General features: G+C 39.1%; 1 long non-coding RNA gene across 15 annotated transcripts in view; it reads right to left on the reverse strand.

Annotated features, from left to right (window-relative positions):
- LOC102158243 (uncharacterized) overlaps positions 1–27,395 on the reverse strand; it is a 1,270,494-nt gene that overhangs the window by 565,774 nt on the left and 677,325 nt on the right. For 7 of the 15 annotated variants that reach the window (XR_014838686.1, XR_014838688.1, XR_014838687.1 and 4 more), the window contains one exon: positions 21,967–22,050. This is a non-coding gene — a long non-coding RNA (uncharacterized LOC102158243). Of the gene's footprint in view, positions 1–19,415; positions 22,051–24,611; positions 24,712–27,395 lie in introns of those variants that run through there. The other 8 variants (XR_014838692.1, XR_002342078.2, XR_002342077.2 and 5 more) reach the window with 3 other exon arrangements.

Below are 27,395 nucleotides of genomic sequence, written 5' to 3' on the forward strand. Positions count from 1 at the left end.
ACTTCTGTGTACATTTTAATAAGTATTAAAAACTGCATATGCTGACATTGACTGATCTAGATTAGTCCTGTTGCTCCTCTGTACGTGGAGTTCCATGCCACTATCCCAGGACATCTAAGTATATCAGTTGATAGGAATCTCAGACTTAATGAACACAAAATGCAACTCAGGTTCCACAAATCCCTCTAAAATAATAACAAAGAGATCAGTAAAACTTGCTTTGTATTGGTCTTTCCCATCTCAGTAATTCTTGTAGCATACACCCAATTCCTCAACGCTAAAACCTAGGTGTCAGCCTCTTCCAAGCCTCTTCATCCAGTCCATTCCCATGACATGTTGGTTCTACCTCCAACAGCTATATTTTTGCTTTTTAGGGCCAAACCTAAAGCACATGGAAGTTCCCCAGGGTTGGGGTGGAATCAGAGCTGCAGCTGCTGGCTTGTGTCATCACCACAGCAATGTGGGATCTGAGCTGCATCTGTGACCTGTGCCACAGCTTGTGGCAACACTGGATCCTTAACCCACTGAGTGAGCCCAAGAATGGAACGTGCATCCTCATGGACACTATGTTGGGTTCTTAACCACTAAGCCATAACAGGAACTCCTCCAAACTGCTATTAACATGAATCCAAATCAATCTGCTCTGCCCTCTTCACAATCTAGGCCACCATCATCTGTCACAGAGATTCCTGCCACAACCTATTATTTTTCATCTTTCTTATTTTACACTTGCCTTAAATATAATCTTTTTCTAGGCAGACATAATGATGTTTTTAAAATATGAATTGAATCATGCTTAAAATTTTTAATGGCCTCCCATCCCATTTAAATAAAATATAAAGCTACTCTATTCTCTAAGGTCACACTGACCTTTCAACACCATCTTATATCTCACTCACTGCAAGGCCAATAAACTACAGCCACGTGAACTTGAACACTCCAAGTTCTCTCATGTCTGGTATTTTTAGCACATACTGTTTCTAATATGAAGAATGGTATTCCTATACTCTCTGCGTCCTGGGATCTTTAATTTGCAAGACTAAAATCTCTTATTCTTCATCCTTTATTTTCCATTAGAGGACATTTTCCATATCCGTCATTGTACTTATCTTGATTTATAATTTTGTATTTATTAGCCAATTACCTGCATCCCTCCAAAAGAGAATCCAATATAAATTCAGCATATCATGCTAAGTGTTGTCTAGCATATAACAGGCACTCAGCAAACTCTTGTTTAAAATGTTGCAAGATGGACAAAACTCATTACAAGTTGTACTTGATGCTTGCATTATACGTTGCAGAATACAGACCATTTGAAAATGTAAATATTTAAGTATCAATGTCCAATTTAAATGTGGTGAGTAGTTTAAAGGAAAATCTAATTGGTACATGAAATTATCTAAGTCTAACATTCACAGTAACTCACATTTTAATTTAATGATTAAGATAGGGTATGCTCAGATTCAAATTGAAATTATATTTCCCAGGTTCAGTTTAAAACTCTCATCCCCACCTCCCTCAAGGAAACCTTTATCAGAGAAGAGAAATCGAATGTATTATTTGAAGTTTAACAACTTTCTATTTTTCAAATTTTGTGTAAAAATACCACAGGGTAAATGGAAAATGTTTATTTCCTCACCTTAAGTCATGTCACCCCACATGATTTAAATACATGCTCTAAGTGTAATTTCATCTATATTCTGAAGTAAGATTTATACATATTCACCATGAGAAGCATAGTTCTGAGAATATAAATTCAGGGAAAAGCAGTGTATGTGGTAATTGAATTGCTATCTGAGTGATGATTACTTCTGTTCCTCCTGTGATACAAAGCTGTCAGCAGGGAAGAGTTTCTCAGCGGCATTTGAAGTTCCCCACACAGACCACGTGAAGTAGGGATGCACATGATAAGCAAAAATTGGTGAGTAGAAGGGTAGAAATCATAGGCTTGGGGAGTTCCTGCTGTGGCTCAGCAGTAAGGAACCCAACTAGTATCCATGAGGATGTGGGTTCAATCCCTAGCCCCACTCAATGGGTTAAGGATCCAGTGTTGCTGTGAGCTGCGGTGTAGGCTGCAGACACGGTTTGGATCTGGTCTTTCTGTGGCTGTGGTGTCGGCTGGCAGATATAGCTCCAGTTAGACCCCTAGTCTTCCATATGTTGTGGATGTGGCCCTAAGAGATAAAAGTCTTGGGGCATCTATGTCTTAGACTATTGCATTGGGGGAGGAAGCAAAAGCAAGAGAAAACAGTCACTAATTTGTTAATCTGTAGAGTTTAAGTTCCAAATGTAATGCTTATATTTATAGCACCTTTTATAAGGAAGAAAAACTCATTTTTCTTTCTACTTATTAAGCCATTACATTTTGTTTTAGGCCAGTGCTTCTTGACTTGGAGACACAATAGAGTTACCTAGGTAGTTTTTAATTCCCAAGGCGCAGACCACTTTCCAACCAATCAAACCAAGTCCTCTGAAGGTGGAATCCAGGAGTAAGACTTTTTAAAAACTACCCAGCTGATTCCAAAGTAAATCTGAAATAGACTATTCCAAGGTCTTCTCAGATACAGCAGGACATAAGCAAGAGGGTTATATATACACTGCATGTACAGAGAGACATTTGAACACACAGTTATATATTGGGAATATATTCATATAACCAAGATGCATAATTACATTAGCTGATTCTTTGGCCACAATGCACCAGAAGTCCTTAAGATTCCTGAAGGATTTCATCTTATGTCCCTCAACATACCTCTGTTAAGTAAATGGGAGAAAAGTAGAAAAAGTTGTACGAAAAGGTTTTAAACATGCATGAGTATTTACATTCTCAAATTTAAACATCCAAGCATACAGACACACTGACACATAAATCGAGGGTGTCTCTCCAAGCAATAGAGAAAATTCTTTGCTTTGGAGCTGCTTTTTATCCCTCTCTGTGGCTTCTGGAGTTCTCAGCTGCACAGCTGCTGGAGGCATAGGAAAGGGAGGCTGAGCTGTGGATTCTATAGTGTAGCAAGTGGTATGACTTCAAGACAATAAGAATCTCTATGTCTGACAAGATTCTTTCCCTTTAGCCTCTCTATGTATCCTTGGTTTCATGTGCCCCAGATCTGAAGAGGGAAAGAGTGTGAAGGGTAAAAAAATGCCACTACTCTTAGATGTGTAATTGTATATTTAAATGCTGCCCCCCCTTTTTTTTTACTAGTTTATGAGTTCATTAAAGGAAAGACTGTATTATTGGGTTCACTACTGGACCCTTAGGTTGTGAAAGAGCGTGGCAAATACCAGGTCCTCAACAAATACCTGCTCAATGAATGGAGGAAAAATGATACAGAATGGCTGGGTTTCACATAAAAAAAAAGGATGCACCATATTAGAGACTATCTGTAAATTACATGACAATTCAATCTGTATATTGAATTGTTTAATCTGCACAGTGACACATAAACCACATTTTTCAACTCTTTTGACCTACACTATCAATTTGATGATCTTTTTATACAAACCCAATTTTTATTATAATTTAAGTGCATATTTAAAATATTTGCTTAGTTTTTGATTCTGGTAAAATAAATACAGCTCAGATTCTCTATTTTTCACCTTCTATTTATGAAAAAATATTGATTCAACTGTGTGGTCATTTTTTGGCTGTCTTCTTTTATCTAGATTTGTTTTGCATGCTCATTTAGTCTTCTAGTCACACACTGTACTTTTAAATATTGTTGTGTTGTTGAATTACACTGAGATACTGAGGTTAAATGCATTACGACACGTTAAGTGAGCAAATATAAGTCATTAATTATGATAATTTATTGCTATGCAATAACATCAAAAGATATTCATTACCTAGTGTTAAATGACAAAAGTAAATTAAAGAACAACATACAGAGTCTGATAACATTTCTATAAATAAATATGTGCTTATAGCAAAATAAATGACTATAAAAATGTACATCAAAATTCCAAAAGTGGAGTTCCCATCGTGGTGCAATGGAAACAAATCTGACTAGGAACCAAGAGGTGGTGGGTTCAATCCCTGGCCTCATTCAGTGGGTTAAGGATCCAGTGTTGCCATGAGCTGTGGTGTAGGTTGCAGACGTGGCTTGGATCCCACGTTGCTGTGGCTGTGGTGTAGGCTGGCAGCTACAGCTCTGATTAGACCCCTAGCCTGGGAACCTCTATATGCCATGGGTGCAGCCCTGAAAAGACAAAAAAAAAAAAAAATTCCGAAAGTAAGATAATTTTTAAATTTTCATTTTTACCACTCTTCCCTATGAGGAGTCTATATTATTTTTAAATAATAAAGAGAAAAAATGAACTATTTAAAATGTTTTAATGTTTTAAATATTTTATTTATTTTAAAATGTTGCTGGCATAATAGCTCATTCTACCATGCGATAAGAAATAGAATCCTCACATAATCCATTTTTATTATTTTTTAAATAATAATATAGTTATATTATTTTATTATAATATTTATATATTATAAAATTATAAAATTTATATTATATATTATTATTATTTAATAATATTATAGTTATATAATAATTATTATAGTTATTTCTCCAATACAATTTTTTTTTCTACTGTGCAGCATGGTGACCCGGTTGCACATACATGTACACATTCTATACACATCAGTCATTTGAAATAAACTAATAACATATCTGTATGGAGTTTCCATCATGGCTCAGCAGTTAACGAACCCAACTAGCATCCATGAGGATGCGGGTTCAATCCCTGGCCTCTCTCAGTGAGTTAAGGATCTGGCATTGCCATGAGCTGTGGTATAGGTCCCAGATGTGGCTCGGATCCTGCGTTGCTGTGGCTGTGCTGTAGGCTGGCAGCTACAGCTCTGAATGGGACCCTAGCCTGGGAACCTCCATATGCCATGGGTGCAGCCCTAAAAGACACACACACACACACACACACACACACACACACACACACACACACACACAATATCTGTATGACATAAGCAGATAAAATTTCAGGTAAAAGTAAATTCTGAAAATAACTATACTGAAAACATAGCCTGCTCTTTGGATTATGTGTCCAGTGAAAATTCAGATAAAAATATCAAAAGGATAAGGAAAAAGAATTTGTTTGCTAAGATCTGAGCATATTTTTTCCCACAGACATTCCTGGATGCAAATAATTAAGTACTGTCTCTTAGATTAAGTAGACTGAAGAACTGCTGGCTTCTAAGAAGACACAAAAATAATAAGGTTAGAAAGCTGCAAAATCTCTACTGCTGGAAATGTTTTCCACACACACACACACACACACACACACACACACACACACACACACATACACACACACATTGCTTAAAAAAAGAATGCAAACAATAAATACAACAACAGCAAAAAACAGGCTTTCTGTCAGTATGTCCCGGGCAGGAAAATTACATCTTGAAATATTCATGAAACACTTTTTACCCAATCCATCAGAAAAAATTATAATAAAGGTTTTAGAATAGAAATTCTTTCAAAACAAATCTTTACAGAATGAGGATTGGCAACTTACAACATACTATTTCAAAGATAACATACTGATTTTCTTGGTCTGGCTACTGCCACGGTGTTTCCTCACTTCAGCAGAACACAAATCATCACCTGGTGTAATCACTGAGTGGACATAATTCCTCATACCCAACTCCTGCAAATCATGAATCACTATATTCTTAACATACCTGTGCCAGATCCATAAGGAAAAACAAAGCCCTTGATACTTCTCCCTGGAAAAATGACCATCCCCTGACAATGGTACGTCTCTTTTACAGCACCTGTCACAGTGACTTTACATAAATGTATGTAATAATGGATGGAACGCCTCTCTATCCTAAACTGTAAACTGCATGAAGGAAAGTACTAAGCTTGACGTTGCTTACTATTCTATACCCTTGTCTTGCACAGGGCTTCACGTCAGTAGTCACCCCATTATTAATTGTTAAGTGAATGAGGGGATGACTTTGAATGAAGAAGAGAAATAATGTGGTCCCACAAGGAATGAGCCAGGGTAAATTACACGTATAATATTTGTCATTGTTATGAAAGAAGGGATGTCCAAAGAAACCGTCACATTTTTGATAAAACCATTTGGGTAGCAAATCATTTTATCATACAAGACAAATGATGAGAAAATCCGGTAATGTGATGAGTAGGGTCTAAATAAAAGGCATTAGGCTTTGAGGTGGGCAAGGATGAAGAAAAGCATCTATGGTGAAGCATTCTAAGTTTTATAAATGAGATAATGGGCTATAAGTTATCAGTTAAATCCAGGAAAGGAACTATTTATTAATGACTTTCAGAAAGACATCAGAGCAATATGACATAGTTGCTAATCAACCATGATTATGAATTGCTGGACTAATTCATAAATTTTATTTCATTAAGGGGTTCTGTTTAAGAAAAGACACCACTAACAAAGTGAAAAGCCAATATAAAAAATGAGAAAATATATTTGCAGTACACATAATTGACAAAGGACTCATATCTAGAACACATAAATTACTCCTACTAATCGATAAGAAAAGGGTAGAAAATGAAATTAAAAAGTGAACAAGAGACCCAAACAGCCATTTCGTACACACACGAATAGATCTCCCCATGGTCAATAAACATTAGCTATCTGGGGAATGAATCCATTAGGATGGAAAAAATGTAAAAGACTGGACATGCCAAATACTGATAAGAATGTGGAATAATTTGCATTGTCATAAATAGTTTTTTAGATTCTTATCTAAATTATGCATATCACATGGCTCTGGTCCAAGATATATGATCAATAACAACAACAAAATATATGTATGTACAATGAAAACATATACAATAAGCTTCAGAATAGCGGTATTTGTATTCTCTCTCAACTGAAAACAGCTCAAATGTGCATCAACAGAATGGATAAATAAATTCTGGTATACTTCTACAATGGAATACTTGCAAACATAAAAAGGAAAAAGCTTCTGCTACATGTAACCATACGGAGAAATTTCACAAACATATCATAGAGCAGAGAAGATACACACACAGAACACACACTAAATACTTTTATTTATACAAAGCTAAGAAACAGTTGAAAATAATATCAGTGTTAGAAATCAGGAAATTTCTTATCTGTCTGGGGATAGGACTCAGAAGGCGGGGTAATAAGTTGCTTCTGATAAAATACTGGTGTTCTTTGTCTTGATCTGAGAGGTGCTTACACAGGAATGCTCACTTTACGAAAAATCTCTTGAGCTATATGCTCATAATTTTGCACTCTTCTCTGAGCTTGGTTTAATTCATTAAAAATTTTCTATTAAACATTAAAATGCTGGACTCTACCAAGAATCCTATGATAGCCTTTCTCCAAGTAGGGTTCACAGACACCCTTCAAGAAAACTGTATGGACAAACAAGGTGGGAAAATCATCCTACTAAATCTCACTTTTTTTTTTTTGGTCTTTTTCCAGGGCCACAACCTTGGCACATGGAAGCTCCCAGGCTAGAGGTCTAATGGGAGCTGTAGCCACTGGCCTACACCAGAGCCACAGCAACTTGGGATCTGAGCTGCGTCTGCAACCTACACCACAGCTCACAGCAATGCTGGATCCTTAACCCAATGAGCAAGGCCAGGGATCAAACCTACAACCTCATCGTTCTTACTCAGATTTGTTAACCACAGAACTCCCTAAATCTCACATTTTTCACACCCATTGGATCCCAGATTCTTAATAACAATTGTTTACATTGCTCAGAGTTATAATTCTCAGGAATACCCTAGGAAAATATTTTAAGCTAAAAGAGATTCCATCTGACCTTGCCGATTTACCACTCTTCTCTCAAGCAGGTTATAAAGTTTCCGTGTGAGAGGTCCCCTCCCCATGCCCAGAAGAAAGGAGTGTTCTTATCTCCAAAGACAAAGTCCTAATAGGCAGGTCTTGCTATGTCTCCCCCACTTTACTTCTCCACAATGACGGTCCAGTCTTCTTCACACTCAACATAAAATCACCCAGGCCTGGAGTTCCTGTCAGGCCTCAGTGCTTACCAGAACCCAACTAGTATCCACGGAGACTTGGGTTCTATCCCTGGCCTTGCTCGGTAAGTTAAGGATCCAGTGTTGCCATGAGCTGTGAGGTAGGTGGCAGACATGGCTCAGATCCTGCATTGCTGTGGCTGTGGTTGTGGCGTAGGCCTGTGGCTGCAGCTCAGATTCAGCCCCTAGCCTCGGAACCTCCATATGCTATGGATATGGCCCTAAAAACAACAACAACAACAACAACAAAAATCCCAGGCCTGTTTCTCTGGATCTTCATCTCCTTATGTCACATAAAACTTACATTAAATAAATGTGGATACTTTTCTCCTGTTAATATATCTTTGCCAGTTTACTTTTCAGACCCAGGCTGGGACCCTAAGAGGGTTGAGGAAAATTTTTTGTCCTCTAAAGAAGCTACAGTAGTCACTGACATCCACTCTGATGTCCCAACAAAAATTTACAACAGAAGTGAAAAATGTCAGAGAAGAACAACAGATTATACAATAAAAAAAAAATCTACGTTTTTAGCATCTTAGAGATGCATTTCTCTATGATTAATGAGTGTTCATTATTTTTACAGGTGGACTTCTCAGCACCAAAGGATTTGGCTTTTGGTATACAAATGCATATTTTTACCTATAAGAAGGGTGGGGTAAAAGCAAGAAAAGGGTGCATCAAATTGTTGAAAAGGTGACAAGTAAGTACAGGTACCCTACATCAGAGATTATAATGCCTGTGTGGCCTTTTTCAGACCAGGAGCAGCACCCACAATAGGGTCTTTGTTACCATGGTGACATGGGTTTATTTTAAGGAAACACCCTGAAGTAAGGAGGCACAGAAAATTGACTTATTTGGTACAAAATAGGTTTTTGGGAGCCAAACATGAGTCCAGATACTCTAGCATCCAGGTCCAACACCTGTCAAGGAGACATTCCCATGAGCCAGCATCTCTGGTTCATGGCCCTGTCCACCCTGCTCCTAACTGCATCTCTACTTCATGTGTTCACACTCTAGTTGTTTCTGTTTTATCACATCTTGTGTTTACTACTTTCTCCCTGGTCTCATTTTTGAGGTTACTCTATTATCAATCCTTCCACCTTGGTGTTTCACATTCAAATATTCCACAAGAAGGTCAAGATTGGATTGGATCAGCTCTTCCCTTGCCAGTAAAGGATTCCTCTATTAACCAAGAGCTACAGCCAGGCCACCTCTGAGGAGTCAGTCCAACCAAGTTCTACAGCCAGGCCATCTCTGAGAAGTCAATTCAGCCTAAATGTGAACAGGGGGACAGTTGCCCAAGGGCAAAGCCTGGTGATAGCTGCTTGAGGAAGCAGTAGCGTTAGGCTCTGCCTCAGAAGGAACAGGGACATGGCAAGCAGTCAGAGCCTTGAGGCCTGGCCAGGTAAATGTCAGCTTGTCAACTGTATAGAAGAAGCCTAATTTCTATTGCCATGGCTGCTAATCTGGAGAACTCTATGTAGGATCCAACAGGGATGGGTTGCAGACAAATGTGGCTGTGTGACCCCTTTAATGTGACAATATCAGTCACATGGAGGAAAATGGGCTGGTTATCAAAAAACAAAACTTAGTTCTATGGATTAAAGGTTAAATTCATTAAAATCTATTAGCTCAATCTATTAAATCTGCAGCATCTATGATAACGTCTATTTTAAAAAATCACAAAAGTTAATAAAATGTACAGTAGAGACAAAGACTATGAGTAGAAGTGACTCTTGGTCATAGAAGATTAAGGCAAATATCAAGGCCTCCCTCTTCAGTGAATAGTAGAAAAATACATATTTTCTGGAGGTAGACAAATTTGCACAGATCAGTAAATTAAAAGGAGAGTATTACAATGAATTTCTAAGTTAGCTAGAGGAATTAGGATAGGAACTAAGAACCATCCAAACCTGTTCCTGAAGTTTTTTTATAAAAGAGAAGTAACTCATATGTTGGTTGTAGTGGACAAAGAAGGAGATGAATAAAAAGATAAAAACATTCTTATTTTCCATGCCTGGCCCTGAGACAGGATAAGCTCATTGTCCCAGCATTCTTCATGATGGAGGTTTGCTGGCATTAGATTCTATTTGTGTTCTCTCTTCTTCCCTAATTTGTCCAGTGCTGGGCCCTTATCACTAATTGCTTGCTTAATAAGAGAAGACAAAGGCACTGAATCAGGCCTCAAATGTAATCTGGGAAAATGAGATGGACATGTTTGTGGTTCTGTAACTTCACTAGGGTCCAGGGTTATCACAGCAGATAGTCCTTGCCTCAGAATAGATCTTTTCCAGTCCCTTCTCCTGGGGTTTTATATTCTAAGAAACAAATTAATATTATTTCCACTTTTATATTGCTTAAATAAGATTTTACTTAGTTAATGCTGGATGAAAAAAAATATTTATGGTCACATTCTATAGACCAGCAGAAAGGTATAACGATTCTTTACTCAAAAGAACACATTAAAAACCCAAATCCATTCAATATTTCAATATGCACATATTCAGTATGACTGTCATTTTGCCTCTTCTCAAGAGAAATACAACTATTCATTAGGAATATTCCTGTACAAAGAGTGAGATAAAATTATGAGTCATGAATCCATAAAGCTTCACCATGGGATACTGTAAGGTCTTGGATTAAGACACTTAAGACACAAGGTTCAAATCCAGCTCTACCAATCACTAGCTTGATGCATTAGACAAGCGGTATAAATGCTCTCTGCCTCTATTTCCTATTCGTAAAATGAAGATAATAATAAGGCCAATTACAGGATTAAATTAATTAAGAAAAGTAGAATTTTTTCAGCAGTGCCTACCATCTAGTAAGGACTCAATACGTGCTAGTTGTTACTAGTTGGAGAACAACCTTTAAAGTATTTAAGAATTTTATTTGAGGAGTTCCCTTTGTGGCTCAGTGGTTAACGAACCCATCTAGGATCCATGAGGATGCAGGTTAGATCCCTGGCCTTGCTCAGTGGGCTGGGGATCCAGCATTCCCATGAGCTGTGGTGTAGGTTGCAGATGAGGCTTGGATCCCGCATTGCTGAAATGTGGTGTAGCTTGGCAGCTTCGATTCGACCCCTAGCCTGGGAACCTCCATATGCCATGGGTACAGCCCTAAAAAAGCAAAAAAAAAAAAAAAAAAAAAAAGAAAAAAGAAAAAAAAGAATTATTTGAGAACAAACATGACAGTCCTTAAATCGGCTGTGTTCTTGTCAGAGGAAAATAACCGACTGGACACAGGGCCTGATCCAGTGCAGCAACTCATGTGTTGAGTTTCCAGATGGGAGGCTTTACATAATTGGAGTTTGTGTTTCTTGTCAAAGGAGAACTCAGTATTGTGGGCATATTTCAACAACAGATACAAAGGATAACCTAAAGGGATGTCGGGAATGCCAGTGATAAGGATATTACTGCATACGTTCCTACAGAGACACAAAGTCCCACCTTCCCTTCTGCAGGTGAAGGGGACACGTGGAAGAGAACCTTGCATCACCTCTGATGCACAGCAGGTGCACAATGCTGTGGGCACCCACCCTTTTTCCCACTGGGTGACATTTCTTAAAGCACAAATACATTGAGAGCCTGAAAAGCCACCTCATGTTCTGAGGAAACTTCTTTTATGCTACTCAACCTCCGCCTTGACCCTTACCTCTACTGGTAGTAATTTCAAAGTTCACTGCTTACGAAAAGTTGTATTTTATGTGTAGAAAAGAGTTTACAATGCTCAGAAGCATATTAAAAGAAGTGTGGAAGAAAAGAAGATATCTTAATGTGTTTAAGTTCTCTGTTTCTCTGTTGGCTCCCAGCTTCATCGCCTGCCCTTCCTCTTGATTCTGCATTGCCGGGAAGTACATTCCTTGTCAAAGGGAGGAACTACTGGAAACAGGTGGGCAGGAAGAGGGGCGCCCCAGTACTTTCTTCTTTCCCTTCAGTGGTGTCTCTTCCAGGGGCTATCTCTCCGCAGTGATTCCGGGCTCATTGGAAAACCCTTCCTTTTACGTTCCAGCTCCCAAAGACAGCAGCAAGATAGGTCTAGCGCCAATCTGGAAATATGACCTGGTGGCAGTGGCACTTTTTACTGTTGCTAATCTCTGGAAGGTTCCACAGCTCCTGTGTGTCTTTGCAACTCTTCTACAAACTGTGTTAAGAAGTCCCCACATTAAAGGCCCACTATTTTTTCTGTTTTCCTATTAGAACCCTGATAACGCCATGGATATTTCCTAAGACAAAGTTTTGTATCATGAAAGCCGTTTCTGTCCTGACTGGGGACACTTTGAGTTGTGGGAAGGGTGCAATTCACAAGACACATGGTAGATACTCAAAACAGAGCATATTTGGACAGCTCAGACATTTTGAACAAACATATACATTTACAGTTAAATGTTGTTTTTTTTTTTTTTTTCTGGCTATTTCCCTTGATGAAATTAAGCAGCTGCTCAATAAATCCCATCTCATTTTGTCCGATGTAGCCAGAGCCCTCATCTCATTTCAAATAATGGCTTTTCCCAAAGGAAGTGTCTCCTTTCAGGATATCATAATAAGCTAATGGACTGAGTGATCAATGTTGTGTGCGGTGGAACATTAAAAATGTGCCATAAAATATGGAAAACAATTTAGCCACTCTCTAATGCAAGCAATTCTTGTAAAAACGATACATGAAAAACATGTACCCTACTATTTTTTTCATGCCTTACGACAGGATTAGATGCAATAAAAACCTTGTCTTAGCAAATCAGCACGTTAGAGGCTGCTGTCAGCAATAACTTTGCAAAGACATGTCCATTACCAAAGAGGGGCATTATCCTAAATTTACTCTCATTGAAGATTGATGTCGGCTCTAAGCTACCATCTGTCTCTAGATTCTGTGGTATCACAATGCTGTCACTCTGCAGAGTGGGAGTGGTTTGCGGCTTCTTGTTTTCTTTCCACATTTTTATCTTTTCAAATTTGAATACCGACAGGCAACTGTTTGAACAAAACAACCAAGTCCGATTGACCGGGTGAAAGTGGAAGGGTCAAGTCCAGATAAACTTTTTATTTTCCTGAGTAAGATGAAGAAGGTATCAGACGAATTGTTTGAAAAGTCATTACCTCGCAGTGATTTATCCTAGTGGATTATCAGCTATTTTGTGACAAGAAAGTATATATCAGCACATCTGGTCAGTTTCACAAATTCTCCACACGAAATAGCTTAGTGACAATTTGACCAAGCAAATACGGGTTTTTCCTGATTTGAGTATTCCCCCCTCGCCAAGGGAAAAAGAATAGATGTTCTTTGTCTCAGTGTGGCTTATCTTTTGAATAGAACAACAGTCTCCAACTTTTTTGATTCCTCTTTTTTAGCAGGAATAAAAGTTTGACTACTCAGTTCCAAAAATTGTTTATATAAATTGTATGTAAATTACACACATTTTGAGCTATTATACTGATATATACATTACACAGTATATACAACAATATAAATATAAAATGGTGGGATCAAAATAATGGTAGGTAGAGCTTTGATTCTTTTGACTCACATTCCATGAATCATATCAACCAGACAGCTAGGTGAGACTTCACAGCAGCCTGAGTTGAGAATTCAGTTTTGACACAAAGGTTCCATTTAACTCTTGTCTATTGAAGATAGGTTTGCCAGATAAAATGCGGAACACCTAGTTACATATTGACGGGGCATGCTTATACTAAAAAAGTACTTATTTATCTGAAATACAAACTTGACGGGCATCCGGAGTTTGTTAGTTTGTTTATGTATTTATTTATTTCTTAGCTTAGTCTAAGAATTCTAGTTGTTGTCCAACTGCCTGAGGCTTAACCTAACAATACATTCGGCTTAGTCCTCTCTCCGATTTTTGTAATTACTATCTATTAACACACAAGTGTTAGGTTTCATAGCTTCTGAAGAATTAACACGTAATAGCAATAATGATACAAATTATGATTTATTTGGTGTATGCCGTGTTCCAGGTATATTGCTTTCCAGTATTTTCCAGGTATATTCCTTAATTTCTCCCCAAATCATGTAAGATGGGTAATCTCAAATTTATTTATTTATTTATTTATTGTCTTTTGTCTTTTGTTGTTGTTGTTGCTATTTCTTGGGCCGCTCCCGACATATGGAGGTTCCCAGGCTAGGGGTTGAATCGGAGCTGTAGCTACCGGCCTACGCCAGAGCCACAGCAACGCTGAATCCGAGCCGCGTCTGCAACCTACACCACAGCTCAGGGCAACGCCAGATCATTAACCCACTGAGCAAGGGCAGGGACCGAACCTGCAACCTCATGGTTCCTAGTCGGATTCGTTAACCACTGCGCCATGACGGGAACTCCTGTAATCTCAAATTTAAAGGTGAGGAAATGGAGACTTAGGGAACCTCAATAGAAGGTTTTTCAAGTAAGTGTTAATGAATGACAGAAGTGCAACTCAGATCCTGAGAACTCCCTGAGTATTTTCCTTTACATGAAGGCATTTTTTTCCCCACCTTTTTCATAGCACTGAGCGTACCATGTAAACTCTTCTTGCTTGTCCTCTATTATACAATGACGAAGACCTGAGTATGGCTCCATAAAAAGAAGGTCTATACGCTTCTCAAGTCACTAATATTGGATGAAAATAGCAAAGCATGCTTCTAGATCCCAACTTACTGGTTTAATTCTAAAAATAAATTGAGCCTCCAGCATTTGTATTCGATCATTGTTTGGACAACTTCTCTAAAATCCTGACCATGAACTTTGGTTCAGGGCAGGCAGTGTTTCTCACGTTTTGAAAGATTATCTCCTAAGGAATCTTCTAGACATTCTTTTTCCTAATCCTCACTTCCCCCACTCAACTCACCCCCTTCACCTTGAAACTTAGACATCATAAACTGCATATCTGATTATGTACTGCAGCCCTACGCCACAAATCATTTTAACATCCAATGTCTAAGATATTTTTTTGACCCCCAGGAACTAGGGTTAACCTCTCTGGGATGAGAGAGCCCTTGTTGAGAATGCATGGTCTATGGAAACACATGCTTCTTATAGTTGACTTTCCATACCTTAAGGCCTCTTGGTAAAAAGTTGTCTTAGCAACTAATTATTGGTAAAGTGGACTAGACTGAAGCCAGGTGTCTGGAGCATTTACCCTGGCTCTGCCTCTAACAAGCTGTGCAATCCTGCATAATTGAGATGTTCTGGTCTTGGGTCACCTTAATTCTGAAACAAGGGACTAAGCTGAATTAGTTTCAAAATCTTTTGCAGTTGAGAAACTTCATGAACTCATATAACAAATTCTGCTTGTTGGCTACTTTTCGCATAAGCTACATAGTTCATGAAGTTAAGCCATATCAGTGGTTTCATTTGCTGGCAAGAAATACAAGGTACTTTTCCTTTTTGGGCAATCTGTATTTGCACTTTAAGAGAGTAACAGTGTATTTTCATAGATGTCTTAGTAAATAGTGTAAACTTTTATATCCTCGAGGGTTTCTGTGATCTCATTGATGGAGGCCATGATTTGGCAACATCAGAGGGATGAATTTCCCCCACGGTTCTGGTTCCGAGGTACAGACATGCATGGGATCTTAACTGTGTCACAATGAATTTCTGCTGTGTTCCACGGCTTTCAGTTAGATCTGACCTTGAATCATATTGAACAGAGAGCAATCATAGGTCACAAATCACAAAGGTTTAGGTAATACTCTCTTCCATTGAGGAAAACTGATTTAATCATTTTTTGCTTTTTCTTTTTAGGGCTGCACCTGGGGCATATGGAAGTTCCCAGGCTAGGGGTCAAATTGGAGTTGCGGCTGCTGGCCTATACCACAGCCACAGCAATGTTAGATCTGAGCAGCATCTGCAACCTATGCCCACAGCTTGTGGCAATGCCGGATCTTTAACTCGCTGAGCGAGGCCAGGAATCAAACCCACATCCTCATGAATACTAGTCAGATTCTTAGCCTGCTGAGCCACAATGGGAACTCCTGATTGAATCAAATTTGATTTGATATGACACTCAGAATTTAAGGAATTTTAGAGTATTACTGCATGTCACAAAAATCTATTATAATATGAAATTGTTAAAGTTTGGATTATTTCACAACATTTTAATGTACATAAATATAAGTGAATTTTATTTGTATATGTCACAAGAATTTAATCATCAAAAAGGGAATGCCCTTTGTGGCTCAGCGCTAACAAACCTGACTAGTATCCATGAGGATGTGGGTTTGATCCCTGGCCTCTCTCAGTAGGTGGGGATCTGGCATTGCTGTGAGCTGTGGTGTAGGTCACAGACATAGCTCGGATCTGGCGTAGCTGTGGCTGTGGTGTAGGCCGGCAGCTACAGCTCTGATTTGACCCCTCGCCTCAGAACTTACATATGCTGTGGGAGCGGCCCTAAAAAAAAAAAAAAAAAATTCATCTGAGAAAGAATCATTTGGAAAGTGCCAGGACAATTCTTTTTTTAAGAGAATTGTTACAATTTCCATATAATGAAGAATTATTTTTATATTATGAATAATTCTCGTTACCCCATTCTTTTTTTTTTTCTTTCAAAAATCTGTTTTCTTGGGCATTTGTTTTTGGAGCGTGGGTTTCATCCTCATATTTTCCCAGGTCTTTTCTCACTTGTCTGCTCTTGTTTTCATTTCCCACTTTGTCAGGAAGGGACAGGAGATTTTTACAATATTCCTTGGAAGGAGCTGATAGTTTTAAAATTTTCAGTGTAACATAGTCCCAAAACAAACTTTTATTTTTAAAAATACTGACTAGTAAATATTTTCATAGAAAAGCTTGATGCTTTCATGGTAAGAGTCTCTGTCTTTTTACTGTGTCCTAATAAAGACTCCCATCTCTCAAGGGCAGAAGGGGAAGGAAAATAAGTGTGTGAAGGGCATCAGATAATCCATTCTGCCCAACATGTATTGAGCAATGCTCACAATAAGTCTGTAGTAATTGGGATTTTCCTTTAAAATTATACTAAATTATTAATATGTTCTACTCATCAAAAAAAAAAATGAATAGACTACAACATATTTTAATAGTATATTACTCCACTTCCATTTTGCTTGGCTAAATTTGGGAAGGAGAGTTATGTGTTATTCAACATCTTCCTGGAAGATTATTCATAAATGCAAAGAGTTTTTTGCTATTTCTTTGGGCCGCTCCTGCGGCATATGGAGGTTCCCAGGCTAGGGGTTGAATCGGAGCTGTAGCCACCGGCCTACGCCAGAGGCATAGCAACGCAGGATCCGAGCCGCGTCTGCAACCTACACCACAGCTCACGGCAACGCCGGATCGTTAACCCACTGAGCAAGGGCAGGGACCGAACCCGCAACCTCATGGTTCCTAGTCAGATTCGTTAACCACTGCGCCACGACGGGAACTCCATAAATGCAAAGAGTTTAGACTAGAGATGTGTAGTCACCCATTCGACACTACCAAATTTTGTTTATAAACTAGATCCTCTTTAAACTCAACCATTACCTACTTTGGGAATTTTTTCAACTACTAGGTTTATTTCACATCCATAAAGCAGCATTTGAATAGCACCTTTGCAGACTGTAAAAATTAATGTCAAACATAGATCGTTTATACAAGTCTAATAAAACAGCTTGATGGAAAAAAGAAAGGCACAAGCTTGTGAGGTTGTTTGGGAAGTAGCAGGCCTAAGAGGAGGCTTTACGTAGTGTGTTTTATTTTATGTGGTGCAAGGGAGACCTGAGCACATCCATAAAGAGAGTGGTACAGTGGAAAGGGAGGCAATTAGGGATTCAAGTGGGAAAACAAGGAAGAGTGGGATCAAGTTCCTTTATTAATTGGGATAGAGATTAAATCAAGGGTCAAGAAGGAGGGTTAGTTTTAGAAGGAGGGTCTGAAACTGGGAAGATTTTAGGTAGTAAAGAAAGAGATTTGGGGCTGGAAAGGAAACTTGGTGCTAGAACAAGTCCTCCCAATAATGAGCTGATGGCTGAGTTTCAAGATTCATAGGCTTCATGATCCCCTGAGTACAGAAGTGGGATCTATTGGTAGAAGCTGTAGAACACAGATTCAGTTTACTTCAAGGAAGCTCTGCCTAGCAATCTGATATGTCCATAAATAGAAAGAGCTATCCCAGGAGATAGTGGGTTCCAACACTTGCTACATGCCAAGGAAACCTACTTGACAGATTGCCACAGAGAAGACACAAACATGGAAACAAGAATGTTTTGCAGGAAAATAGTTGCTCCAGAGAAATTCAGTTGCCACCCTTGTTGAACTCCTTGAACTCCTTTCTCTTCTGAAAATTCACTGTTAAGCCAGTAAATTAAGAGACTACTACTTCTCTGATCAGCTCAGTAACAGCAAACTTTCTGTTTCCTTAGAGGAAATATAAAGGAAAGGGATGGAGGGTTTAGGAAGTGTGTGTTATGACCATATTTATCAGAAATCACTAAGTATCCATCTTACTAAATTTCATTTATATCCAATCACTATCACATTTATTCAAAGGATGCAGTAAGAATTGACTCTGATAATTTGTCCAGTTCGTCAACTTTAAGATTATAAACCCTTTAAGGTTGAACATCTAACTATGCATTTCCTTCTATGGTCTAAGAGAGTCTTGTTCATAAATGACTGTTTGAAAAACACTTGTAAACGAGACTGGAGAAGCTGCCAAAACAGACTTTTTGTCATGATCACCACTGTGTCTTTGGTGTCACAGTATCTTAAGTGAAAGTAAAAGCAAACAGTAAGTCTTTTTTTTGGGGAATAATTCAAATGAATTTTTGAGTTTCTCATTAGGGATGCTTCACTGAGCTCACATCTAGATCATGGACAAAGTTTTAAACATCTGAGATCTTGCCAGTATGCTCTCTAGCCCACTGAGTATGATTACAAATGAAGAACAACCTTAGGACCATTATCTTTGACAGTGAAGAAACACACACTTACCACCGATGTGAATGCTCTTTCCAGCTTCCCTTCATTCTGTACTTTCAAGGCCAGCTCTTTGGAGTCTATTAGGAAATGTGGCTTCAAAAATCTGTGTTTACCTTGCGGGTACAGTTCGAGTTCATTCCATCTCTCTAATATGTGATAATATGATTTTGCCCAGTATAGACTTATGGGACTTTAGAATGAATTATTTTCAAAATTCTTTCAGAACTTTTTTGGGAAGATAGGCAGCATTGCACAGCCTAGTCCCTGGATTAGGTCAACAAGGTCATCTGAATTAACTACCCGTGAGAGCTCTCTGGTACGGTATTTTTAAACATATAAAATTCTTTGTACTTTCTTCCTAACTTACAAAATAGCATTCTCTGATTAACTTAAAATAATTTACACATAAAACCAGAACCATCTCTTTGAGATGCAGTGTGATAAAATATTCTGAACTTGGATTTTGGTGAAGCCTGCACAATTTTGTAAAATTTTATTGAAAAATCACTAAATTACATACTTAAATGGTGAGTTTAATGTACATAGAGCTTTTTTTTTTTTTAAATGGCATTATTTCTTATTCCTCCTTAAGTTTGATATGGATGAGGTGTTTCCAAGCAGAATACATGATGGGCTAAAAATGCATGCCTGTTTATGTTTGAAATATAGGTGGATGTTCAGTAAGTGCCTCCTGTGATTGAGTTTCCTTTCATACATCCTATCTTAACCAATTTGGAGAATTATATGGTTCCCAGAAAACCAAAGAAGTTCATGAGCTATGTGAAGCAACTTGGTACCACGGAGAATAAAGTAAAAGCTCTCAAATCAACCATATATAGCTTCAAGCAATCATTTTCTATTCAAACTGATAACCCCACAAAAGGAAATTTAAAAAACCAGAGTTTTAAAGAAAGACCAAAGATCATGTTATGCATTAAGAGATATAATGACCTATGTAGGAGTGAGCCTATTTAATGGGGGTAGATGACAGGAGACGCAGCTGTAGTGCATAGAGAAACATCTGGACTGTATGTGGTCATCAGTGGGGGAAGCAATAGGTGGTTAATATCAGGTATGTCCCAACTTTGTGCTCAAGGCAGTACACTGGGTATTCTGGAAAGGATCTATGAAGATAAACAAGATAATCTACAGAGCTAGAGATGTGGGTTCAAGAATGAAAACTAGGAAGCCATTCTAAGTGGATTAAACTTCACTTAGAGGCTGACGCCAAAGAACAGCAGTAGTGTCCGGCCTCCACTACTTAGGCAGAAGGTCAATGACACAGGCTGACCTGAAATTGATTTGCATGAGTGATTTACCTAGACTCCCTTAAATTCCCTGATTTGTTCCAGAACTTTGGCTGGGAGTTCAGGTAGGGGCTAAGTGACCTCAGCTGTAGCAAAGAGAGAACTCTAATGCTGGGAACTGAGCCCATCATTACAGTTTCTCAGATGTGCAAGCACTTATTCCTACACCAGCAAAGCATTCAAGATGATTGAGACCTGCTTGCTTCTCTGCCCTCCTCCTCTGCCAGGAAGTACAGCTTGACCCTTCTCTGCTCTCCCTTCTTTCCCATGCCTTCTAGCACATGCTATGTGGAATCTGAAGTGGAGACATTCTAAAACTGACTTGCCTACAGTAAGATGTGGGTGTGTGTCGGGGCGGGAGGGGAAGGGGGACGGGACACTAATAGCCAGCCGAACAGTTTTACTACTTTCAGAATTAAAAACAAACTTTCTGGAGGTCCTATCGTGGCTCAGCAGAAACGAATCTGACTAGCATCCATGAGGACTTGGGTTCGATCCTTGGTCTCACTCAGTGGCTTAAGGAACCAGCATTGCCATGAGCTGTGGTGTAGGTGGCAGATGTGGCTCGGATCTGATGTTGCTGTGGCTGTGGTGTAGGCTGATGGCTATAGCTCCAATTTAACACCAAGCCTGGGAACCTCCATATAATGCGAGTGTGGCCATAAAAAAAAAGCAAAAATAAAATAAAATAAAAATAAACTATCTGTAACTTGGTATTCACATTTATATCTAAAATCCAAACTTTAAAATTTAGAAAGCCATAAGAACATCGAGCAGTCTGTCAATTATAGACTAACATTCTTTTCGAATTAAAAGAAAAAACCTGTCAATCTCTCTTACTCTCTCCTCCCACTAACTTAGGTGGGATAATGATAATGAACTTCAACCCAGCACTACTTTTCAAGCCCTGTTCATATACAGAAACCCCACAAAACCTCATGCTTTCGAACAGTCACATTTTTAACAAGATGAATTCAATAGTTCACTATCTTACCAAAATAAGAATGCAAAGAGAAAACTAAAATCACAGTAGAATGAAAATGTTACATATTTATAGGCTGTGAGTCCCCCAAACCAGAATGAAAATACGCAGGGTGAGAGTCCAAAAACAGTTCTGCAAGTCAATACAATAAATCAGACCCAGATGTCACAAACACAATAAATCAATTGAAACTGCCAAACCACTCTTCTCAACCTACTGGATTTAATTAAAACCACCATTCAGTTCATGAGCAGCCTTCTAATAAGGCAGATAATATCCCTCAGACTCAACCATCCACCCAACCTGATGGGGGAGACACAGCTTGTCAAATTTCAATCTAGGGGTCTATTAGGCATGGCAGGGTTTACTGCAGATCTGCAGTAAGGCACTGTCATCCCCACTATGTCCTCTTCTCATTCTTCCAAAGCACTCATTGAGAATGCCTTCCATCAGCCTTCACCACCTTAACAGTAAGTGCCAGATAAAGACCTGGGGAATACTGACTTGCTGGCCCTTGTTTTTGTGTTGCAAATACAGCACAGCCATTGAAAAGACACATTTAACCAAACGTGTAAAGCATGGAGTGACATAGTGGTCTGCAGTTTGAGGTGCTTTGGTGACTCTTCCTAGGACATCCACACTCTAGCACAGTGTCTATAAAGATCTGTTCCCAAACAACTCGTAAAGGCCATCAGAAGAAAGACAAAAGGGATGAGGAAAAAAACAAAACAAAACAAAGCATGAAGCACTCACAAGTTATTATGAAATCACGCGGCTGGCAAAGGGCACGGGTTTCCCGGCATCTTCTAGGACTGGAGGTTAGGAATCTCATTGGCCCTTAAATAGAAAAGATCCCTTGAGTTTAGTGCAGAAAAGACACAGGATACCCACCCATGAATAAGGTTGTTTTAACTGGAAGGATCACATCATTCATCATGAACCATCTCTAAACTCAGTTAGCAGAAGCCTCTCTGGCACTTTCCTTGTGAATACTTGGCTCCATTTTATCAAGACAGAACAGACTATGCTTGGCATTTTTGCCTTGAGTTATTGACATGTTTTAAATTATGCTGTTTTATGTCCATTCTTAACAGAACAGAAATCTGCTACAAACGATCTTTATTAACAGACTGCCTCAGGTGCTGAGACTCTTGATTTAACAACGTCTCCAAACAGACAGGCAGGGAGCTTGTTAATAGGCTTTTCCAACCCTTTGGCTTCTGTGAGACGTAAGTGGATTACGGAGGTTTGTTTGTCAGGCTATCTTTTTACATCACTGTCTGAATAATTGCCACAAAGGCCTATTGCTTTGGCCTAATTAACAAAATGTACAAAATCCCGAGCATAGAACTTTTATTGATTAGCTATCTCCATGGGAAGCTTACGAACCCTCATGACTCCTGGCCCGAGACGGATGCTCTTGGTGACTTTACACACTCGCCTACAGCCTGTTACTATACCAGGGACTCATCTCAGCATTTGAGCTACTCGTAAAGTATCACAAGAACCACATTTACTGTGTGTAATTTAAAAATCAGTATCCTTGGTGTGAGACCCATTCTTATGCAAATGTCACCTTATGTTTATTATAAAAATTAATGCGATCCGTTCCAATTTGGTTTTTATTCATAAAAACTGGTCCTTGAGGAGGTAGTTTTAATAGTAAAAGAGACATGATTAAAGGAAAAAAAAAGTTTTTTATCTGAATGAAGTGAAAAATAAGAATAAAACATGACAGAAAAGTAAAAAATATGGAGAAGTAGGAGTTAGATTATTGTCCAATCACTTCTCATTAACTAAATAATTACTTTAACAAAGAGTTCAGGGCTGGTGTGTCAGAAGACCACTCCAGGCACTGAGACTAAACTAGAGAGCGAGAAGACCGCCAGTGTCCCTGCTCTTGTGCAGCTATTAGCATCAAGAAGGGTAGATTTTCCGAAAGCCCAGGTGTTGAGGCGCATCGACCATTTCTGTATTAGCTTATATTTACAGGAGTCCCCCTTATCCCTCGTTTTGCTTTTTGCAGTAGCAGTGACCCAAGATCAACCATGGATCAAAAATATTAAATGAAAAATTCCAGAAATAAACAACTCAAGTTTTAAATCATGCACCATTCTGAGTAGCACGGTGAAATCTCAGGCAGTCCCCCTCCATACGGCTCAGGATGTGAAACATCCCTTCGTACAGTCTGACCTGCCTGTTAGTCACTTAGTAGCAGGTCAACAACTGGTATCATCAGAGCTTGTGTTCAAGTAACACTCATTTTACTTACTAATGGCCCAAGGCCCCAGAATGGTAATGCTAACAATTCAGATATGCCAAAGAGAAGTTGTAAACTGGTTCTTTTAGGTGAAAAGCTGAAAGTTCTTGTCTTAACAAGGAAAGAAAAAAAGGTACATGTTGCAGTGGTTAAGATCTATGGCAGGAACAAATCTCCTATTTGACATGAAGAAGGAAAAAAGCCTGTGCTAATTTTTCCATTATCCCTCGAAATGCAGGAGTTACGGCCACAGTGCATTAGTTAAGATGGGAAAGGCATGAAATTCGTACAATAAGAACTTTTACCTTTGATTACAGGACCGTGCTATATTCGTTCTATTTTATTATTGGTTATTGTTGCTAATCTCTTAATTCATTTATAAGTTTAATTTATAAATTAAACTTAATCATAGGTATGTACATATAGGAAAAAAACAGTATACATAGTATTCAGCACAATTTGTGGTTTCAGGTATTCATGGAATATATGCCCTGCAGATAAGTGGGAACTACTGTAAATTTCCTTAGATCTCAGTAAAAAGCCCATGGGATAAAAATTCTATTTGATGACTTAGGGAGTTAGATCGGCCATGAGAAAATAAGCTGTGTACATCATTTAATGTAATATTCAGAAGGTACATATTAAAATATGTACTATAGACTTTTTGAGTTTGAAAAGACCCAAGATCTGATCCAATTAAAATGGGGTCCGATTAAAAATGGAGGGGAGGACAAATAACAATTTCTTAATGTACTTTTCCACGCAAGTTAGAAAGTTTTGACTAAATTTGCATTTTTGTTTTTGAAATCAGCCAAGTAACCAGATAATGACTGCAGAGTGAGCAAGAGATTATATCCAAACAGTTGAAGGATCTTGAGTTGGGAACTCAGCTAGAGCAACATTCATAGGATTGAATTAATTCAGAAAGCTTAAAGGTCCTGGGAGTAGACTACATTTTTTTCTTTTTTTTTCCTCTCCACTGCAAAAGAGGCAATGGTAATTTTTTTTAATCTGAAAAAGATATCTTGTCTAATTTTGGGAATTTATGCTGAATTCTGGAGACTATTTCACTCTGGAGAAGTCTATACATATAAGCACACACACATGTGGGCATCTGTCCACGTGAAAGTGAACTCACCGGAAATGTGATGAGGCACTAGTGGTGCTCTCATATTAAGATGAGGGTCACAGCAGCTGTCTTCAGACATAAACAAGAGACTCGGCAGAGTAGAGGAGGACTGAAATTGGATAGGTCAAGGTCAATGTGCTGAAAAAAGTATGACAGCTTGAGTATTCTTCAGGTGAAGCTAGATTATGCCAGGAAAAGGCAACCTCTCCTAAAACAGCAGCTTTGTTCAAAAGCCACTGGAGAATTGAAATAATAGCAAAGATGGGTCTCCTTTTGGATCAGGAGCAATAATAATACCACCACCAATAATTAATACAAGCTACCATTTGTTGAGACTACCTCATACCCCATGTACTTTGTCAATGGTATGCAGTTATGAACTTCATTAATCTTCACACTCCACCAAAGTAGGTGTTGCTATTATCTCTAGTTTACATGTGAAGTACACAGACAGGGAATAGCAGTTTGCTCAAGATCGCAAAGCCTCCCTCAATGAGAGGAAGAATCATTTGGTTTTGTTTGTTTCTTCGTTTTGCACCTGCGGCACATGGAAGTTCAGCCGCTGCCGAGACAACACCAGATCCTAACCACGGCCCCACAGTGGGAACTCCCAGAATCAGTATTTATTTATTTTTTATTTATTTATTTTTTTTATTTTCCCACTGTACAGCAAGGGGGTCAGGTTATCCTTACATGTATACATTACAATTACATTTTTCCCCCACCCTTTCTTCTGTTGCAACATGAGTATCTAGACAAAGTTCTCAATGCTATTCAGCAGGATCTCCTTGTAAATCTATTCTAAGTTGTGTCTGATAAGCCCAAGCTCCGGATCCCTCCCACTCCCTCCCCTGCCCATCAGGCAGCCACAAGTCTCTTCTCCAAGTCCATGATTTTCTTTTCTAAGGAGATGTTCATTTGGGCTGGATATTAGATTCCAGTTACAAGTGATATCATATGGTATTTGCCTTTGTCTTTCTGGCTCATTTCACTCAGTATGAGATTCTCTAGCTCCATCCATGTTGCTGCAAATGGCATTATGTCATTCTTTTTTATGGCTGAGTAGTATTCCATTGTGTACATATACCACTTCTTCTTAATCCAATCATCTGTCGATGGACATTTGGGTTGTTTCCATGTCTTGGCTATTGTGAATAGTGCTGCAATGAACATGCGGGTGCACGTGTCTCTTTTAAGTAGAGTTTTGTCCGGATGGATGCCCAAGAGTGGGATTGCGGGGTCATATGGAAGTTCTATGTATAGATTCCAGAATCAGTATTTAAATTTACTCCAAAGCCCACGCCCTTACTCCCTGCACTACACTTGCTGGGTCCTTGACTGACGCACAGGCATCTTTGGTGGTTGTGAAAGTGAGAGAGGCGGTGATGTATCACTCTTTGCCCAGCCAGTTGTTTTCCCTGGATTTTGCAAGAGCTCATGTTTAAGGTAAAACTGGTTATCACCTGCCTAGATACCAGTGATTTACAATTATTTCTTTATTAAGAAAATGTTCACTGTGTGAGTGGTCTCTCTCTGAAAAAATGCCAACAAAGAGGCCTTGTCAGTTTTTTGGCAGAGACACAGCTAAACACATAAAAACAAGTTTAAACACTATCATTTATGCATAATTCTCTCTTGGCATCATCTCTCACTTGCCACAATTTGCAGCCAGAAAACACTTATTTCTACTTTTCTTACTCTAGAAATAATCCAGCTTTAAGTGGATCTAATTCCTCCCTAGAAGAGAAACAGTCCTGTCAAGACTTGGTGGTGTGTGCTGTGTTTGAGGCATCAAGGTTTCCATTTACTGCACAGCTGCACAGACTCCGGAAGCTGGTGCTAAGCCAGAGCTCTGTACCCACTGCGATCTGCAGTCTGGAATGATAAACACACAGCTGCCTGTGGCAGGGGCCACAGGCATAATAGATGGCCACGTCTCCACAGGAGTCGGGCCAACACAACACAAATCATTAATCCAACTGCTTATATGTTAAATATCACAAAACGTGTACAAAATGGTGAGCTGTCTCCATGAAAGGCAGGGATGGGGCAGGGAGTCGGGGGAGGGGGGGCGGAGGCGGAAGCAATTTAAGGGAATAGGACAGAGTAAGCGGCTGTGTGTCCTTTGCAAAGTCCTGCTGGAGAACTGATTTACTGCCACAGGCTCTCTTGCTGCAAATAGTTCATAAAGCCTATGACCTGAGTACTTGCCCACGGGACCACAATAACATTTATCTAGCATAAATTAATGTGTTTCAACCACTAATTCAATTTGGCCTGCCTCATTCTTCTGGTTTTGCCAAAGCCTCGCCTTGCTATAAAGTCACTTGGTGATTCACATGAATAGCTGGGTTTGTTAAGGAGTCACACACCGCTAGGAACAAAGAGTGCTATTAGTTGAGCAGTCATCAAAATATACCCCCAGAGCACATTCGGAGCTGTGCTAATTGAAACTTCCTCTTTAGAGGGGCCTGATCAAAACCAGCTGTAGGAGTCAAGCTGGAGCAGATTTCAACATTGCATTAAAAGCCCAAAAGATTCAGAAAGAGCAGGGCGTCTGAAAGAAGAGGCATTCTGGCCCCAACACGTGCTCTAATTGGCTCCTGACATGCTGCACAGACAGCCCGTGACCTCAACCTGGAGAGCTGCGGCAAACTTCTCCACAAGCATGATGTGAAAAAAGAAACCAGGAGTGCAGTTCTCCTTATAAAATTCCAGATCTGCCAACCTTCTCAAGGAACACATGGGAAAAAACCACAAGGGCCTAGAGAAGTTAGAAAAATGAAGTGGGAT

Source organism: Sus scrofa, chromosome 2, assembly GCF_054392235.1.
Source record: "Sus scrofa isolate SSC_HxYL_T2T_F1_AM1 chromosome 2, Sscrofa_HxYL_maternal_Yorkshire_Landrace_v2.0, whole genome shotgun sequence".
Classification (NCBI taxonomy): Eukaryota; Metazoa; Chordata; class Mammalia; order Artiodactyla; family Suidae; genus Sus; species Sus scrofa.